Here is a 15,622-nt window from a genome sequence, read left to right as displayed (position 1 = left end):
ACTAACTATGTAAATGAACCTAAAATGACCACTCTATTGATAATTTTATAGAATGCTCAGTCATTTTGCACATTGCCCCGACATTCTACACATTGCCCGCTTTAACATGAATTTGCACTTTTCCTGTAACATATAAGTGATGTTTAGATATGATAGAATAAATTATTAATAGGGTTGCTTAATGGGAGAATAATAATAGTTGGAGTTGTAGGAAATATGCCCTGTGGTTACGCTGTAAAAAATGACGTGATAAACCATGACAACTTGAAGAACATTAATTTATCTGTCTTGAAATTTTATTAGATTACTTACTCCCAACATTTATGAGAGTAACGTAATAAATATAAAGCCGATTCTGTATCAAGTGCTCAAGATTTACAGAATAACAAGAACAGTTTTGTACAATAAAAAAAGTATATAGTAAAACTACAACTCTAATCATCGTTGCTTATCGTATTTTAGTAGATGACTGAGTCTACCTACAAGTAATGTATGTATAATTATTTTTAAATGTAAGACATATTTATTAGGTTTTTTGTGTCTTTTTTAGAAAAATGTCCCTTCGGCAAATTGTTCGCGTACTACAAGTTTAAGGTATAGATTAAATTAACTCTAATGCATATTAAGCTCTTATGGATTACCTTTTTTTATCATTCTGGAGTCTGTTTTTATTCTATGGATTAAGAAAATATTTTGTTCTTTGTGATAGAAGAAAATCTTGAGTCTGTTTAGGAAATTGGAGGATTTGTATTATAAAAAAGGCAGAAACTAAGATCTGTTTTGCCGTTTTTAGATTAGATTTAAATATCTTTCTTTAGATGGTTTTTTTAATAGTAGGAAGTCCTAAAAAAGAGCTTTCATATAGCGATATATATATATTATGAATTTTTTTCTGTAAAAATGAGATTCTTTAACAATGAATAATTCAGATTTTAATTTCTTATCATTTAATTAATGCTTCCTTAATGAACCAGTATATATAAGGTGCTCTTTAAAAATGAAGAAGATAAAATTTAATGAAAACTTTGAAAAGGCTTTCAATCGACCCATAGTCTTACCAATCTACATATTTAGTTACAAACATGGATAAAATGCAATTAAGAGTAGAATTGAAGTTACAAAGTTATGAAACAAGTTTTATACTCCAAATAGTATAAATCTCGGCCCTTAATAACACAACACTAAACATAACTAGAGATGTATATGTACATATCATTTATAACATATCGATTGATACTATTTTTGAAAGGGGTTTAGGAAGAACCAAAGATGTTTTCATGTTATTATATAATTATTGCAGAACAATAGAACTATGTACATTGTATAATATATGATATTTGAAAGGAAAAACCATAAAACTTTACTTTGCATTTCACATCCATCACTACGTAAACAATTTTTCTCCCCCAAACCGCAATTATATTTGTACATATGAATGTAAATATGTACATTTTACATACATACATAAGTTCCAGCATGTTTTGTTATGTTTCTTTTATGTAATAGTGGTAGTACACGGCATTGCACGGAGTTAATAGGCGTTGACGAACTGACAAACTTACTCTTCGTTTTCATGAACACACTCACACGACATTAATTAATACAATGATGTTTTCTCCTCTAGAACAAAAGATTAATAATAACAGCTAGATATTTTTTTTGGACTGAGCTTTACAGTTTTCCTTGCACTCTCCAAGGACCCTACTTTTGATTTCCTCCCATAATACCCTTTGGTGTTTGTCGTGCCACAGTCAACTGCCACTTCTTCTGAAACATCCTGCATCATAACAAAGTGATAATCACTCCTCTTTCTTAATAGTATTATAATGCTTGTCGGTAATCCATGAATCTGGTCCAATATGAATAATCTATCACATCTAATGATATTATAATGGAAACGGGGAATTAAGTGATTAGCACTTCTTCCATTCGAACCGCTGCGCAGTGCTTTATTTCTCTAAAAAAACGGTCAAAACTATAAAAATTGATATTTATTTTTACAATTTCAGTTGTAATTTAAGTTTTATATAACTTATTTATCAAAAATATATTAACAAATTTAATATAATTTTTAAAGCATTTATCCTTATGATTATGAAAATAATTGCAATATAATGTATTTGTTGATAAATAAACGAAAACATAAATTTAATTTATTCATCAATTTAATCGTTTACTTTATCAATATTGATTTAGTTTCACCCAATAAACTTTGTTTATTTCCTTTACAATTATGCATATGAAGGGGCCGCTGCTTATCAAAAGACTATGAATCTGATCTGAAAGATTGTTAATTCTTGAGGATTTTCTTGATTGATTAAGTCTGGTATTTCTAATTTCTTGATTTAATGTTTCTTCAGAATAAAGCCCAAAAGGAAAAACAGATGCCTCAATTACTTGTTTTTCATACTGAAAGACTTTATTGATAGATGGAATATTGGTTAACTGACTAGAGGAGGGAAACATGTTCATTATAAAGGGTACCGTCCAAAATAAATATTGAGATTGGAAAGAGTTAACCATGACAAAAGTTGCATCAAGTTGAGTCTTGTCTTGTCTTATGAAATAAACATAGATACATATATTTTTGGGCATCTACTTTTTATTTCAAATAAGTGCACGCACAAGCCTTTATTGCTTCTTGAACCCTTGGAAAATCCCTTTTTTTATAGCATAAGGTATTCATTTTATTATGCTAAACATACTTTTTATAAATATATATTTTTTTAAATTACGTATGACCACAAAAATTTTACTTCACATGGAAACCTTTGAGCGCCAAAAGGTCTAGGGGTTCGACCCAATAAATATTTTTCTACGTTCATTTCTATTGTCAATATACAAATTTTGTCACAGATAAATTCTTGCTATCTCAATTTTTATTTTGGATGATTCCATCTAAATTGTTCAATCTCGCAGTACCTTATCAAGCAAAATTCATATTTTGCAAAAGGGCGCAAATATGCGTAGGTTTTTTTTAACTTTATTCTCTTCATTGATGACGTATCTAAGTAACCTCGTTGAGTTTTTTTTTTTTTTTTTTTTTTTTTGTGCTCACTTGTTCTTCTATACTAAAACATTAGGTATATAAATAAATTTTATTTATTTAAACCATAAACATAGTAAAATTTTCAAAAACAAAAAAAAATATAGATATAAAACTACTATAAAATAGTTACCTTTAACGAATACATTTACTTATTTCTAATTAAAATTGTGTACATGGCTTTAAATAGCCTTCAAACTTTAACCGATTAAAGTATATTTTTATTTGATAATATACTGGTGAATCAAGTTATAAAAAAAACAATATTATTCTTCATTAAATTGTTTTTTTAATGCCGGAACGACAAAATATATACACATTTTTATTAGATGTATACAAAAAAAAACTAATTGAACAATATTAATATTCAGGAGTTTTGGCCTTTTTTTCTATAAAATAAAGCATTGTGCGCTGTTGTGTTTTTATTTTATCTTAATATATATTCTATTGGTGATAGCGAATATATTAATTTAAAATAATTTTGCCAATTTTTCCACATAGTCAGTTTTCCTTTTTTTACCTAGCCATGATTTTCCTAAAATTGTTTGTATACCACTCAGACGTACAAAGTTTGCTTTCATAATATAGATTAATACTACTATTATTGTTTTTTTTTTCATGCTTACTTGATGGCTAGTAGGACCCTTCTATTTATTCTTATTGATACATACCCACTGCTTCATAGTTCCTTTTTCTTTGTTGATAGATACAAAAATACACAGCCTTGATGGTAAATAAAAAAAGTATTTTATATTGTATGCACCTACTGGGCTTTCTCATTTCCCAGTAAATTGTCTTTGAGCTCTTTGAGATTGTCTCCTGGAAAATATCAGGTTTCTAATTATTTTATTTTTCAAAATCTGACATAAAATGGTAATAAGTCAAAACGTGTACCTTTTTAAGTGCACGTATTAAATAATAAATACAGTCTAGTTTAAGTATTTCTTCTTTCAAAAGTTTGGGAAAGGAAAGAAACACATTATTGCTAAAATCACCCCGTAGTCTTGGTCTTGTCTTGCCTTTCAAGTGAGTTTCTCATTGCCTGGGGAATTTCCTTCAGTGAGATTCCGGGGAATATTCTTTGGAATAATTCCAGTATGAGCTATTAAATAATAATTACTGTGAGTTTTAAATAACTTATTTTATACCCAACTAACATTTAAATGCTCAACGCTAGCGTATATCTTGATTAAGTATGCTAAGCTTTAGAAAGATAGTTTATTGATATTTACTAGCTAGTGTTATAATGCTGAACAAAAAACAATTAACTTCATCCCCTTCAAATCCATAAGGTCTCTCAAAGTATTTTTTGAGGTATCTAAGATCCTACTACCATTATTCAAATTTATAAAAAAAATCTGTTGCCAAAAAAAAAAAAAAAAAAAAAATATGGCACATTGGTGCAAACATAAAGGGATATCACAAGCCATACTTATAACAAAATCTCTATTTATGTATCTTCTCTTGCACAATACACACATTTGGTCCGGGTTGATTGTTAAGTTTTGGCTATTTTGTTAGGTATAAATGATGAGCGTTAGTTTGATCCACCATTATGTTAATTAATGTATAAATCCTAGCAAATATTTCGGAGACTTCAATTTTCATTTATATTTCCTAGGATATTTGTATTAAGTGAGCTGAGTTGGTCTTGTTTAATTTGAGTACTTTTGTACACCTCAAATTGTGTTTTTCTTCTAATCTGTCCTTTTTTTTCCCTTCGTAATCACGTGAATGTTTGCCTCAGAGGTTCAAAGCAAATTCCAGTAGTTTCTGTACTTGGAACCTCATCAACAATAAATTCCAAATCAGAATGATTTACCAAGTCATAAATATCTTCACTTCCTATTAAGAGGATATAGTTGTACTCCCATTCATTGGAAAATATATTTTATTGGATCTCTTTCTCATGGTATATGTTTAAAAAGTATTTAGTACAACAAAGGATATTATGCAGAAGAGAACTATAACCCACAACTTGATACATGGACAAAAAAAAAAAAAAAAAAAAATCCCCACACACCCAGAGGGACACTTGCCTTCGAATTCCTAACGAAATCAAACATCAATAATTTCTTATGTATACTTTAGGATTAAAAAATATTTTAAATATAAATGCCTCAGTATATACACAAAGATATATTTAATTAACAGATCATTTCATTTAAAAATAAAAAAAAGTTATAAAAGTTTAAAGTTTTTTTTATTCAATGTAGAATTTTTGAAACTTACAAAATATTCTAAACACACTTTCGATAAAGCATTATAAAATATTAAATATAGTTTGACGTCTTAGCTATCAAACAAGAAAAGAAAAGAAAATTCTTTTTTAAAATAAGCCAGTAAACAATATTGTATAACTTTTGAAAGTAAAGTTAAAATGGAATATTCATTTGTTAGTCTATTATAGGTGCTTCGTCGGATATCATTTTATGTCGATGCACACGGCACATCATTTGCCAAACATAATTGCAATAAACTTTATGGCCAGTAACTTCTTAATATGTATTCAACTACTCATTTAATGTTTTAAATGTAGAACCTTTATTTATGGCCTGTCAACACAAAAGGAAACTAGAATAATTTTTCTCAAAATTTTCGGTGAACTACGTTTTTATTGTTTCACCAATTATGGTGAATTTCTATCAAAAAAAGTATTCTTATTGAAAGCCCTGCAATTTGCGTTTAAAGTTGTAAAAATTGATCATCACATCAAAACAATGAAAAATGTAACGGTTTTATTTGAAAAGCCATATCTTTGCCAATTTATGTCTCCTAAATTTAAAAAAAGTTTCGAAACTTTAGCAAAAAATTCATAATTATCTTAAATTATCCTACAAATTTTAATGCAATGCCAATAATCGACTCAAAGATGTCTATGAAATATTCGGCTGTAAGTTTATATGAACTTAAAATAACATTTAAAGATTTTTTCCTTTTCTGGATTTTTGATTAAGGTTGTTTTTATATTGACACACCACAAATTATAAATATTTTGAATGCAAGATATTTAGTTTCAGCCCACTTGATCTTGTTGTCATATCAAGGTCAAAGCCACTAGATTCAAATGTTGAATGACGTACAAAATAGTTTTTCCTAAAATGAATTAATATTTTTATGTTCGTTCAATTATATATTTTTAAATACTTCAAAAGACTTTTGTAAATCCTTGTTAACGTCAAAGAGAAAGGATAAAAAAAAAAAAATATTATCGTTATATGTCATAGTATGTACATAAATACTTTATTTATTTTGATTGCCATTGAAATAAGAACATATCTAAGTGCATATGTATTAATTACAAGTTTTGACTAAATCAAGGGTCCTCTATAGAGATGATTTTTGAGCTGATGGAGTGAAATATAACCTAAATGTAATTTATGGGGTGTGAAAAATAATAATATGATTATAATTAGGGCCGTAACCATTGAAAATCTGTTTGTGCAAATATAAAATTATACACAAGATATATTTTTAAATTGTTTTGAGGGAAATTTCATTTTGATAGGTAAACCTATTTTTCTTTTAATAAAAAAAACAATAGCATTGATGAGCTTAAGAAATAAAAAAAAAGTTGCCCACGAGCCTAACCCGTAAAACACCAACTTTTACTGGATTCATTTAAATGTTATCTTCGATAACATAATACACTGATTCCAAAGAACTTTGAATAATTATTCGATAATTTCTTTGTAAAAGAGGGATTTACAACATACTTCTAAGAGATTGAATCTAGGATTCAGTCGGGGAATAAGTCTATTAAAATAAAAATATTTATCATTTGAAGAATGATTCAAATCCTTTTTATTGCCACCCTGCATTCATATTTAACAGAAGCAAATTAGTTTAACAATTCCCTTTAATCGGATGTTTCATTCCTTCTAAATATGCCACTTGTTTTCTTCTCTATACCAGCAAAATATTTTTTTTCATTCCATTTTTGAAGTTTCAAATAGTCAGAAGTTAGCATAAAGGACAAAATCTAAGAAACAGGGTAAACTATTTAAACTGCAACTAATTATTGATAGCAGTGGCATTTTGATAAAATGTTGTATGTTCTTCTTTCATAAAAGCATCGACACACACAAAAAAACAATTTACACAAGACTTGTTCAATCTAAAACAAAAGAAACAAAAAAATGACATAATAATCCTTACAATTTGAAGATTTTTTTTGAGGAGAGTTGCTTAGCTTACGAGCAAACTCTCTGTATTATAATGTCACACGCACTACCTATTAACGTATACTTGATTTCTTCAAGAATTATATAATAAAGATAACAAATTCAGAAAATAAAAAAACACTGTTCAGATTACCAACTGGATAAATGAATTGCACGCGTTAAGGTCATATTTTATTCAAATCTACTTATAACTCCACAAGAAATAACTATCATTATCCTCCGTTATTCATGAGCACATGATACACTCGTAATTACAATTTATACTTAGTTACGGATTGTCAAAATCCTTGTGAGCATACATTAAAAAAAACAAAAATAAGTTGGTAACACTGACATGAAAGCTGTTATTCATTAATTATTTATCGCTATTATGAAAATTCAAACTAATTAGTGAACAAAGCGCACAATAGCTTTTATAGTGATCTCTGTCAGGAAATAGGTCAATTTTCGATTTTCGAGTGGCAAGTGGCACCGTCTTGTTGGTACCAAATATCGTGGAGACCATGTGCTTCAATTTGATGTACCAAAAAGTATGTCAAAGGTGGCGAATCGATTCTTCACGATCGTCGGCTACACTCTCAGCTACGGCCGCAATATTTTCTACACTGCGAGCTGTACGTGGCCAACCAGAAGACGGGGAATCCTAGCAAGTTGCTGCCTCTTCAAATTTTTCGATTATTCTGCGAATTGTGGATTCTGAAGGTCGATTATGTAGACCATAAGTTGGGCGTAATTTACAAAAAACTTCTTTCATAGAACGTTGATTTTCATAGTACAATTGAACAATTTGTACACGTTGTTGTGGTGTATATCTTTCCAGGAAGAATTGTAAAACAATACTGAGTAAGAATGACGTATGAATTTGACGGAACTCGCACGCGCCAGTCAAAAAATCCCTACTGGAAAAAACAGCTCGTTTTGAATCACCCTATATAAGTATGTATGTAAATCTTAAGTGTGTCTTTTATAATGAATATAATGTGAATTAAATAGCCACAAGATTCCAGCTACATACATAATCAAATAATTATTTCCTTCTTTCGACCATAAATTATATTATATACGAGTACATATTTTATTGATAGACATAAATAAATTGGAAATACATATAATGTAAAAATGAGATTTTCATATTCCTTATTACGTTTTGGAAACTATTTGATTTACATAAATATGATACTTACATATTATGCTTATAAATGCATATTAGGGCGGATTGGACAGAGATAAATTTGAAATTTTACTCTTTTTTGCAAAATATAAGAATATACTAAAGTATGTTTGACACGGTGATGACCCTTGAGGCAGGTTAAATTCTTCCCCTGCCACTTCTCATAGCATCGAATAGCCCTTCTAGTATCCAAAATTCACCCCGGCTCTCAGGTTGTATTCTAGTAGCACATTAGAAAGAGTTTAGACATATTTTTGCTTATCCCTTCACCTATACAATCTGAGAGCCGTGGTTTAATTTTTGGGGGGATATTAAGAGGGTTTCTTAATACCCAGGGGTGCAGCAGTGGAAAGATTTAACTTGAATCCGGCCCAAGAGTCACCTGCACAACTGGGGTGTACTGTAGAATATTAGAGGAATTTCTTGGTGCCTAGAATCACGGCGGCGGTAGAGTTTAAATTATATTTCTGCCCAGTATTTCAACTTTACAACCTGAGAGCCAGATTGTATTTTGGGCTATTAGATTTCCTTGATGCTCAGGAAAGTCCAGTGTCTGACCCAGAATAAAGCAACTACTCCCTCATTGCTTGAAAGAAGAATGCCGATATAATGCCTATATATATTAGTATAATCATGCTCATAAAACCAATATGAGAATAATTCTTCAAATTGTCCGTTTTTTATTTAATATTTTATATTAAGCAGAAGAGTTCTTAATTAATTTTAAATTTTTAATGTCCTGGCAATTCCGGTCTAGCCTACTCTACTTTATTCATTTAATGTAACTGTCTGTGCGTGCGTCCCAGAATTGCAGCCAATTCAATAAATAGATTTTGCTGAAATTTGTCATGTAGATTTTTAAGGCTATAGCGATGGTTCTGATAACAATTTTTTTAGCCTTCAAAACGGTGGCTCTTTTAAGAGCTTTTTGACTAACAAATGATTACTTCATATATAAAAAAGAATAAAGAACGTAAAATTCTAAGAATTATTCTCGCTACATATTGGTATGTATCTTTGCACACTTTTTTTTAAAAGGAGATTATAAGGAGAAGAAAAAAAAAAGAAGTAGAGAGATTATGACAAAGGATTTTTGACAATAATATGAAAGTTGAGCAAACGAAGGTTCAACCCGAATATTTTTTGTTTTCTAAACCTTATTATCTGTTGTTTATTTTAAAGCGTGCAAAGAAAATAACAACATGCAGTGAGAATAGTTCTTTATTTTTTCTTTTATTTTAAGCAGAAGAGTTCATTATTTATTTATTTATTTCGACAAGTGGCGATAAATAAAGCCTATAAATGTCGACTTACTTTATAAAATATAAAAATCATCGTTCTTAATACATAATAGTGATGCATTTATAATATAAGTATTAAAATATAAAAGACAAAAACATGAGAGGAAAAAAAACAAAACAAGTGTCACACAACAAAAATAATTTACTAAAAATCACTTGAGGTGAACCTCACTTCCCTGGCGAAAGCAAAAAAGTATTGTGTTCCAAAGAATCTTTTACAGAGTGGTCCATTAAAATCTAAATACTTTGAAATTTAAAATTCAACAAATTGTAATTTAATAATTAACCATAGAATTTTAAGAAAATTCATATAATAAATATAAGTGTGTCTAAACTCTCTTAATCATTAATGTAGCCACCCATAGCTACAATGATTGCTTGAAGGTGGTGGAAGGTCTGGCACCCGCTGACGATGTAGTCCTCTTTTATGTAGTTCCAATGTTGCCTGACAGTTGCTTTGAAGGTCTCGGTGTTTGGATTACGTGCACTGGAGTTCTTCCCCTCGACATGTACCCAAAAGTGTAGTTGAGGGGGTTGGCATGAGGGATGTAGGGGCCAAAATTATCAAAAAAGAGTCCAAAAGAAGTCAAAAAACTCATTCTTGCAACGGAGGAGATTGATTTATTTCCTTACTGGTGTCAAAAGTGGCCTCTCAGCCCTCACGAGGCTCTTTCTACTCGCCTTTTGAAAGCTCTCTGGACAGTCTGTTGTAAAATTCCGAGATATCTTGGATGGGCCCTCATGGCCCATGAGAGGATTGGCCTTGATGTTGTCCGGGTCCAGTTTCCTCTTTTTGATAGAGCTTTTCTTCCTCTCCAACATTTTGGACTTGATGACGGAGTAGATGGTTGTCCTGGAGACGCCCAACAACTTGGAATGTGTAAATGGAAATTCGTCGATTACGTTCAAGTATCCTTTTCACGACTTGTGCGTAACCTAGAGAGCTCAAATTTGTTTTTGTTTTGTAACTAATTGGTTATGATTTAATATATCGAAATATGAATTAATTTCAATGACTCAACATTAATTAATTATTGAATTAGGAAGTGTTCAGATTTCAATGGTGGAGGAAATATACTTGAATGTATTAAAATAACCACATTTTTATTTACCAATACATTTGAATTGCATCATGAGTCGTTCAAAAAGTCCGTAACTGTAGGAGTTGAGTTGAGCGGTTACTCTGAAAGTATTAACTATTTTTTACTAAATATTTATTTTTGTATGTTTTCCTGAGTCAAGTTCGAGTCACTATTATTCATCCCGGATCCATTAAAAAAGACACAAGTCCAGACTCGAGCAATAGTTTATATATAACTCAATTCCTAGAGCAAGTATATAAAATTCAATTAGGAACTGAACTGTTGACAGTTCAAGACCATTTGACCTTATATGGGCCGAACCAGTAAAATATTAGAAAATAAACTATTGTCGATGTCGCAAGTATTTTTCTTAATACTTAAGGTAGTTAAAATTAGATCAGAGGCCGTGGGGACTCGGAAGACCGACTTTAAATATCTAAAAAGTTAGACATTAAAAAAAGAAAGCAATTTAGTTATTTTTTTATGAAATTTCTTGATATAAAAGAAGGAGTTGTATCGAAACCGGAATGGGATGAAAATTTGGTTTCGTTACATCCGTAATATATACATATATTTATATTAAAAAAAAGATCTTAGACTTTTAGTAGTTGTAACCTGAAGAATGTTTTTTTATTTTCCAAAAATGTAATCATTATTTTTTATTCAGGGAGAGAGAACATCTAAGTAACTACACATAAATGAACTAAACTTTAGAGGAACAATTGGGATAGGTTGGGTAGTTATAAGTGTAAGTCCTCGCAGAAGAATTTAGAATCTACCTCAGGGTAACTTCTGCAAATTTTCTTACATTTTACAGAGTAGGATTTTTGTTAATTCCCATAATCTCATAGTTGTTCATGCCTCATGACAGCAAACATTTCCTCTTTCAAAATATTCTTCAAATTGTCAGGATTACCATGTTAATTTTCGGTTTCATTTTTTACCCGTAAGTTATATTATGTACAACTCTTTGTAAATATCATATGTAGGTATATTCAAGGAATGATATCCAAAACAGAGTATAAAAAATAGAAATATTATGTCATTGACACAAATGAAAGAATGTCAATTCATTTTTCCATTAGACAACTTTTTATAATTACAAATGCATTCATAAATCAAGTTAAAATTAATTATCATTGCTATGATACTATGTACAGAATTTATAAATTAAAATTAATTATTGGGGTACATGTTGCATCTCTACATATATTGTTGATGTCCAATATTATATATATCGATTTTCAATTTAATTACTTGACCTATTATTTTGTTCCAATATTAAAAAAATATATATATGTATATTCAAGCAGGCGTAGGTCATGGTACTATGAGTAGGATTTCTAGAAATGTTGATATAAAGTTAAATTTTAGAAAGGAAAGAAAAAAAAACAGTAGTAAAAGACCTGTGATCAGTTCTCAGTATTTTATATTATTTATTGTCAATCAGGATAAGCTTATAAAATGAAACAGAGGAACCAGATAGTAAATGCGGGTGTAATCACTTATCTGAACAAAAGTTACAACCATATGGATGTATCTATAGACACTTTTGGTTGAGTTCATGTTGTATCTAACCCAAAGACTCAGAGTTGAATAAAATTCTTGACTTGTGTAAAGGAAGAATTTCAGTTTTTAAGGAGGAAAATCAATTTTTTTAGGGAATAATTTTTCAGTAATAATTTAAAAAATGCATAGGATGTGGTCAAATAAAAAGGGTGGGAAAAGGTTCAATAAAATAAAATACTTGCGTGGAAATCCTATTTTCTACATCTTTGTGCTCTATCTTTGATTCAGTTAATGTGTCTCAAACTGTTTGACTTCAGTCCCCTCCTTCCCCGTTGGGAGATGGTATTTGAGTCACATGATTCTTCCAAAGAAGTGACTTATACCGCTTTAAAAAGGCCTTGATTAGATAATTCAGATAAAATATATAGCCATAAACTTTTGAGTTTTCACAATTTTATTATCTTTGTAAAAGTTATGCCAATTTAATAAAAATTAAATTATTATAAAACTTATGATTTGAAATATTTATAATTTAATAATTATTTATTTAATCTGAGTAATGATGAAACTTTATGAGTTTACATTTTGTCTACTCTTTGGAGAGAAGATTAAATTAATTTTTAATCGTAGAGTTGTAAAAAAAAGATAATGTTAAAAAAAGTTAGAAGAGATTGGAGGAATAATCCGGTTCATAAATATTTTCTGAATGGGATTTATGGTAAGCTCATACCTCAATTGTGAAGAATTGAAATATAAATTGTTTCACCGTCGTCATTACCTATGCTATTGATTATTCTAGAATATTTTTAAAAATAAAGAAGAGAGGCCAGACTGAGGCCACATATTTTTAGGTTTATAAATAAAAGTACTTGTTGATTTTTTTTTGGGACACTTTCATACTTTGAGAAACCCTAGAGTAATGCAAAAAAAAGAGAGACAATGTGAGCTTAAATTTTTAATCATTCCCCCAATTGGTTGATTTATGAGCCGTACAAATAGCCAGAAATCACTCTACATTACTTTCTTACTTGAAGCATGTTTACAAAATTATATTTGACTTTTTTTTCAATCAACATACATTATATCTTGATTTGTTCTGTATTTATTTAAATAAATGTGGCCATATTCTCCCAAGAGAAGTTTCTAAAAATGTAAATAAAGTATTTCTACTTAATGACACACCTCCTTTCTAAGTAACCCCGGGGAAACGTGCCTTAAGATAACATTATAAAATCATAAAAGGGTATAATGGCCCTTTAATTGGAAAAGAGACTCATTAAATATCCATTTAGGAAATTATTATAGCATTCAAATGATAATGATTATTATGTATATAGTAGAAGTATACGCTTGTAATATTTCTGTTACTGTTGTACATATGAGAATGAGTAGGTAGATATTATAGATAAGCCTCTTGAATAACCTACCGAAAATCATATTAACATTTTTATGGACATTTATAGAAAGTCTGTAAGGATTAGACATCAGTTCTAATGCGTGTCTGAGCAAGTCACTGTTGTACTCACTAAAACTCCATTTTGAGAGTAAATGTAATGAGTAAGTCCTTATGCAACAATCCTTTTATATATAATGTGATGCCTCCTACTTTGTAATTTTGCCTTGGACTATTTTTTCGTCAGAACATATTGTCTTAAAGTTATTTTGCCCCAAGGATATTTCGCCTTAATATATAAATAAATGTGTATATGTGTAGGTCGTTATTGTCTATTTTTGGTTGAAATTATTGTTCCCTTTGATTTTTTTAATCAAAATAATGTAATATTGATTAATATAAAATGCATTAAATGTTTGTTTTCTGTTGGAATAACAATGGAATTATGCTCTTGTCTCATATTATGCTTTTTCACAAATCCATGAGTCCTTTCAAGTATGAATAATCTATCATCTCTAATGATAATTACTCGAAGAGAAGTGATTAGCACTTCTTTTATTTGAATCGTTGCCTTGTTTATTTATCTTTATTTTTCTTATTGTACAAATTTCATTACTTATTTTGTCTCTGGGTCGAATTGATTACATAGTGAGTTTTTGTCAAGTGTATGCGCTGAAATTAGTGTTACTCACTGTCTTTCAAGAGCACATACACTCGTGGTTATACGAGTGAAGTGAAAAAATAACTATAACAGGATAAGAAAAATACAAAACATTTTTCGAGTTGCCAACAGAAAAAAAACTTGCACGTGAGATAATGCTTAGAATTTACAACTATATTTATTATTTTTCTAATTGTTTCATGTTCAACTTTACATGTAATTACTGTATACTCTTTTTAATAATTAAATAATTATGATAACAGCATTGGAAAATTAAAAAAAATCTTGGTCTGCATGTTGCAATTACAAATAGTCTCATACTCGTTCTGGTCCATATTTTATGGGATTTTTGTAGATATTAAACTATCACAAAAAGAAAAACAGTTGGTACTTTTTCTTTATTTTTGTTCTTTTTAAATAGATCATCGTGGTGTTAAAATCTATCTCTAAACGCCTATCTTTGGTATAAATTGTTTTAAAAATGTACCTATAATAAAAGTATCTTGAAGCCCCTTATTTGACCTCATAATATTTTTGTGCCAAACCTTCAATCTGCAATCTCATTAGGTGTTAAGCAATCTGGATTTTATCTACCTCTTCTTTTCCAAAAAAAAAATTATTCACGTTAACTTTATCGGACAAGATATACCACTTAAAAAGAGCAGCCAAAAAACTACATTATGCTGGTAAATCACTTCTTCAAATATTCTCGATTCTGGGGCCTCCTGTAAAATGTAATGTTAAAAAAATTCAAGAGACTGGAAGCATTGCTGAAAAGTCAAGAATTGGACGTCTAAAGTCGGCTTGTAATCCTGTGAACACCCGGAAAATTAAAGCTCAAACTTAGAGAATCTCCTTCAGATCGACGGTAAAAATGGCCAAGGGGATCTTTGTGTCAAGCTCTTCGATAAATCGAATCATACATAAGGACCTTGGTATAATTTACCTCAAGTTTGACTATCGTCAGAATCTCAGGGATGACTGTCAAATTTGTTGAAATTTGAGCACACAAAAGGGTCTACTGTTTTTTTGGATGAGAAAAAATAACACAAAAACTCTGTTAGCCAGCCAACTTTGTACATAAACTGATCAAGTGGTTATCTTTTTGTCATTTTGTTTCATAGCTTTGTTCATGGAGGGCAGAAAAGTTTTTTATAAAAAGAAAAATAACATGAAGTACCATTTAAAAAATTAAACCAACAAAAGGACTGTTCTACGTATAAGAGTTTTTGACCCTTTTTTGATTTTTGTCAATTACATTATTCGCTGACTAAA

General features: G+C 29.7%; 1 protein-coding gene across 1 annotated transcript in view; it reads left to right on the top strand.

Moving 5' to 3' along the window:
- The first annotated feature begins 575 nt into the window (after positions 1-575).
- The window catches only part of LOC121119887 (uncharacterized), a 51,497-nt gene continuing 36,450 nt past the window's right edge, over positions 576-15,622 (top strand). Inside the window, exon 1 of the mRNA XM_040714708.2 lies at positions 576-594. The gene's annotated coding sequence lies outside the window, so the exon portion shown is untranslated. The remainder of the gene's footprint in view (positions 595-15,622) is intronic.

Source organism: Lepeophtheirus salmonis, chromosome 6, assembly GCF_016086655.4.
Source record: "Lepeophtheirus salmonis chromosome 6, UVic_Lsal_1.4, whole genome shotgun sequence".
NCBI classification, from domain to species: Eukaryota; Metazoa; Arthropoda; class Copepoda; order Siphonostomatoida; family Caligidae; genus Lepeophtheirus; species Lepeophtheirus salmonis.
The sequence above is the reverse complement of the archived record's forward strand: the minus strand, read 5'-3'. Positions and strand labels throughout refer to the sequence as shown.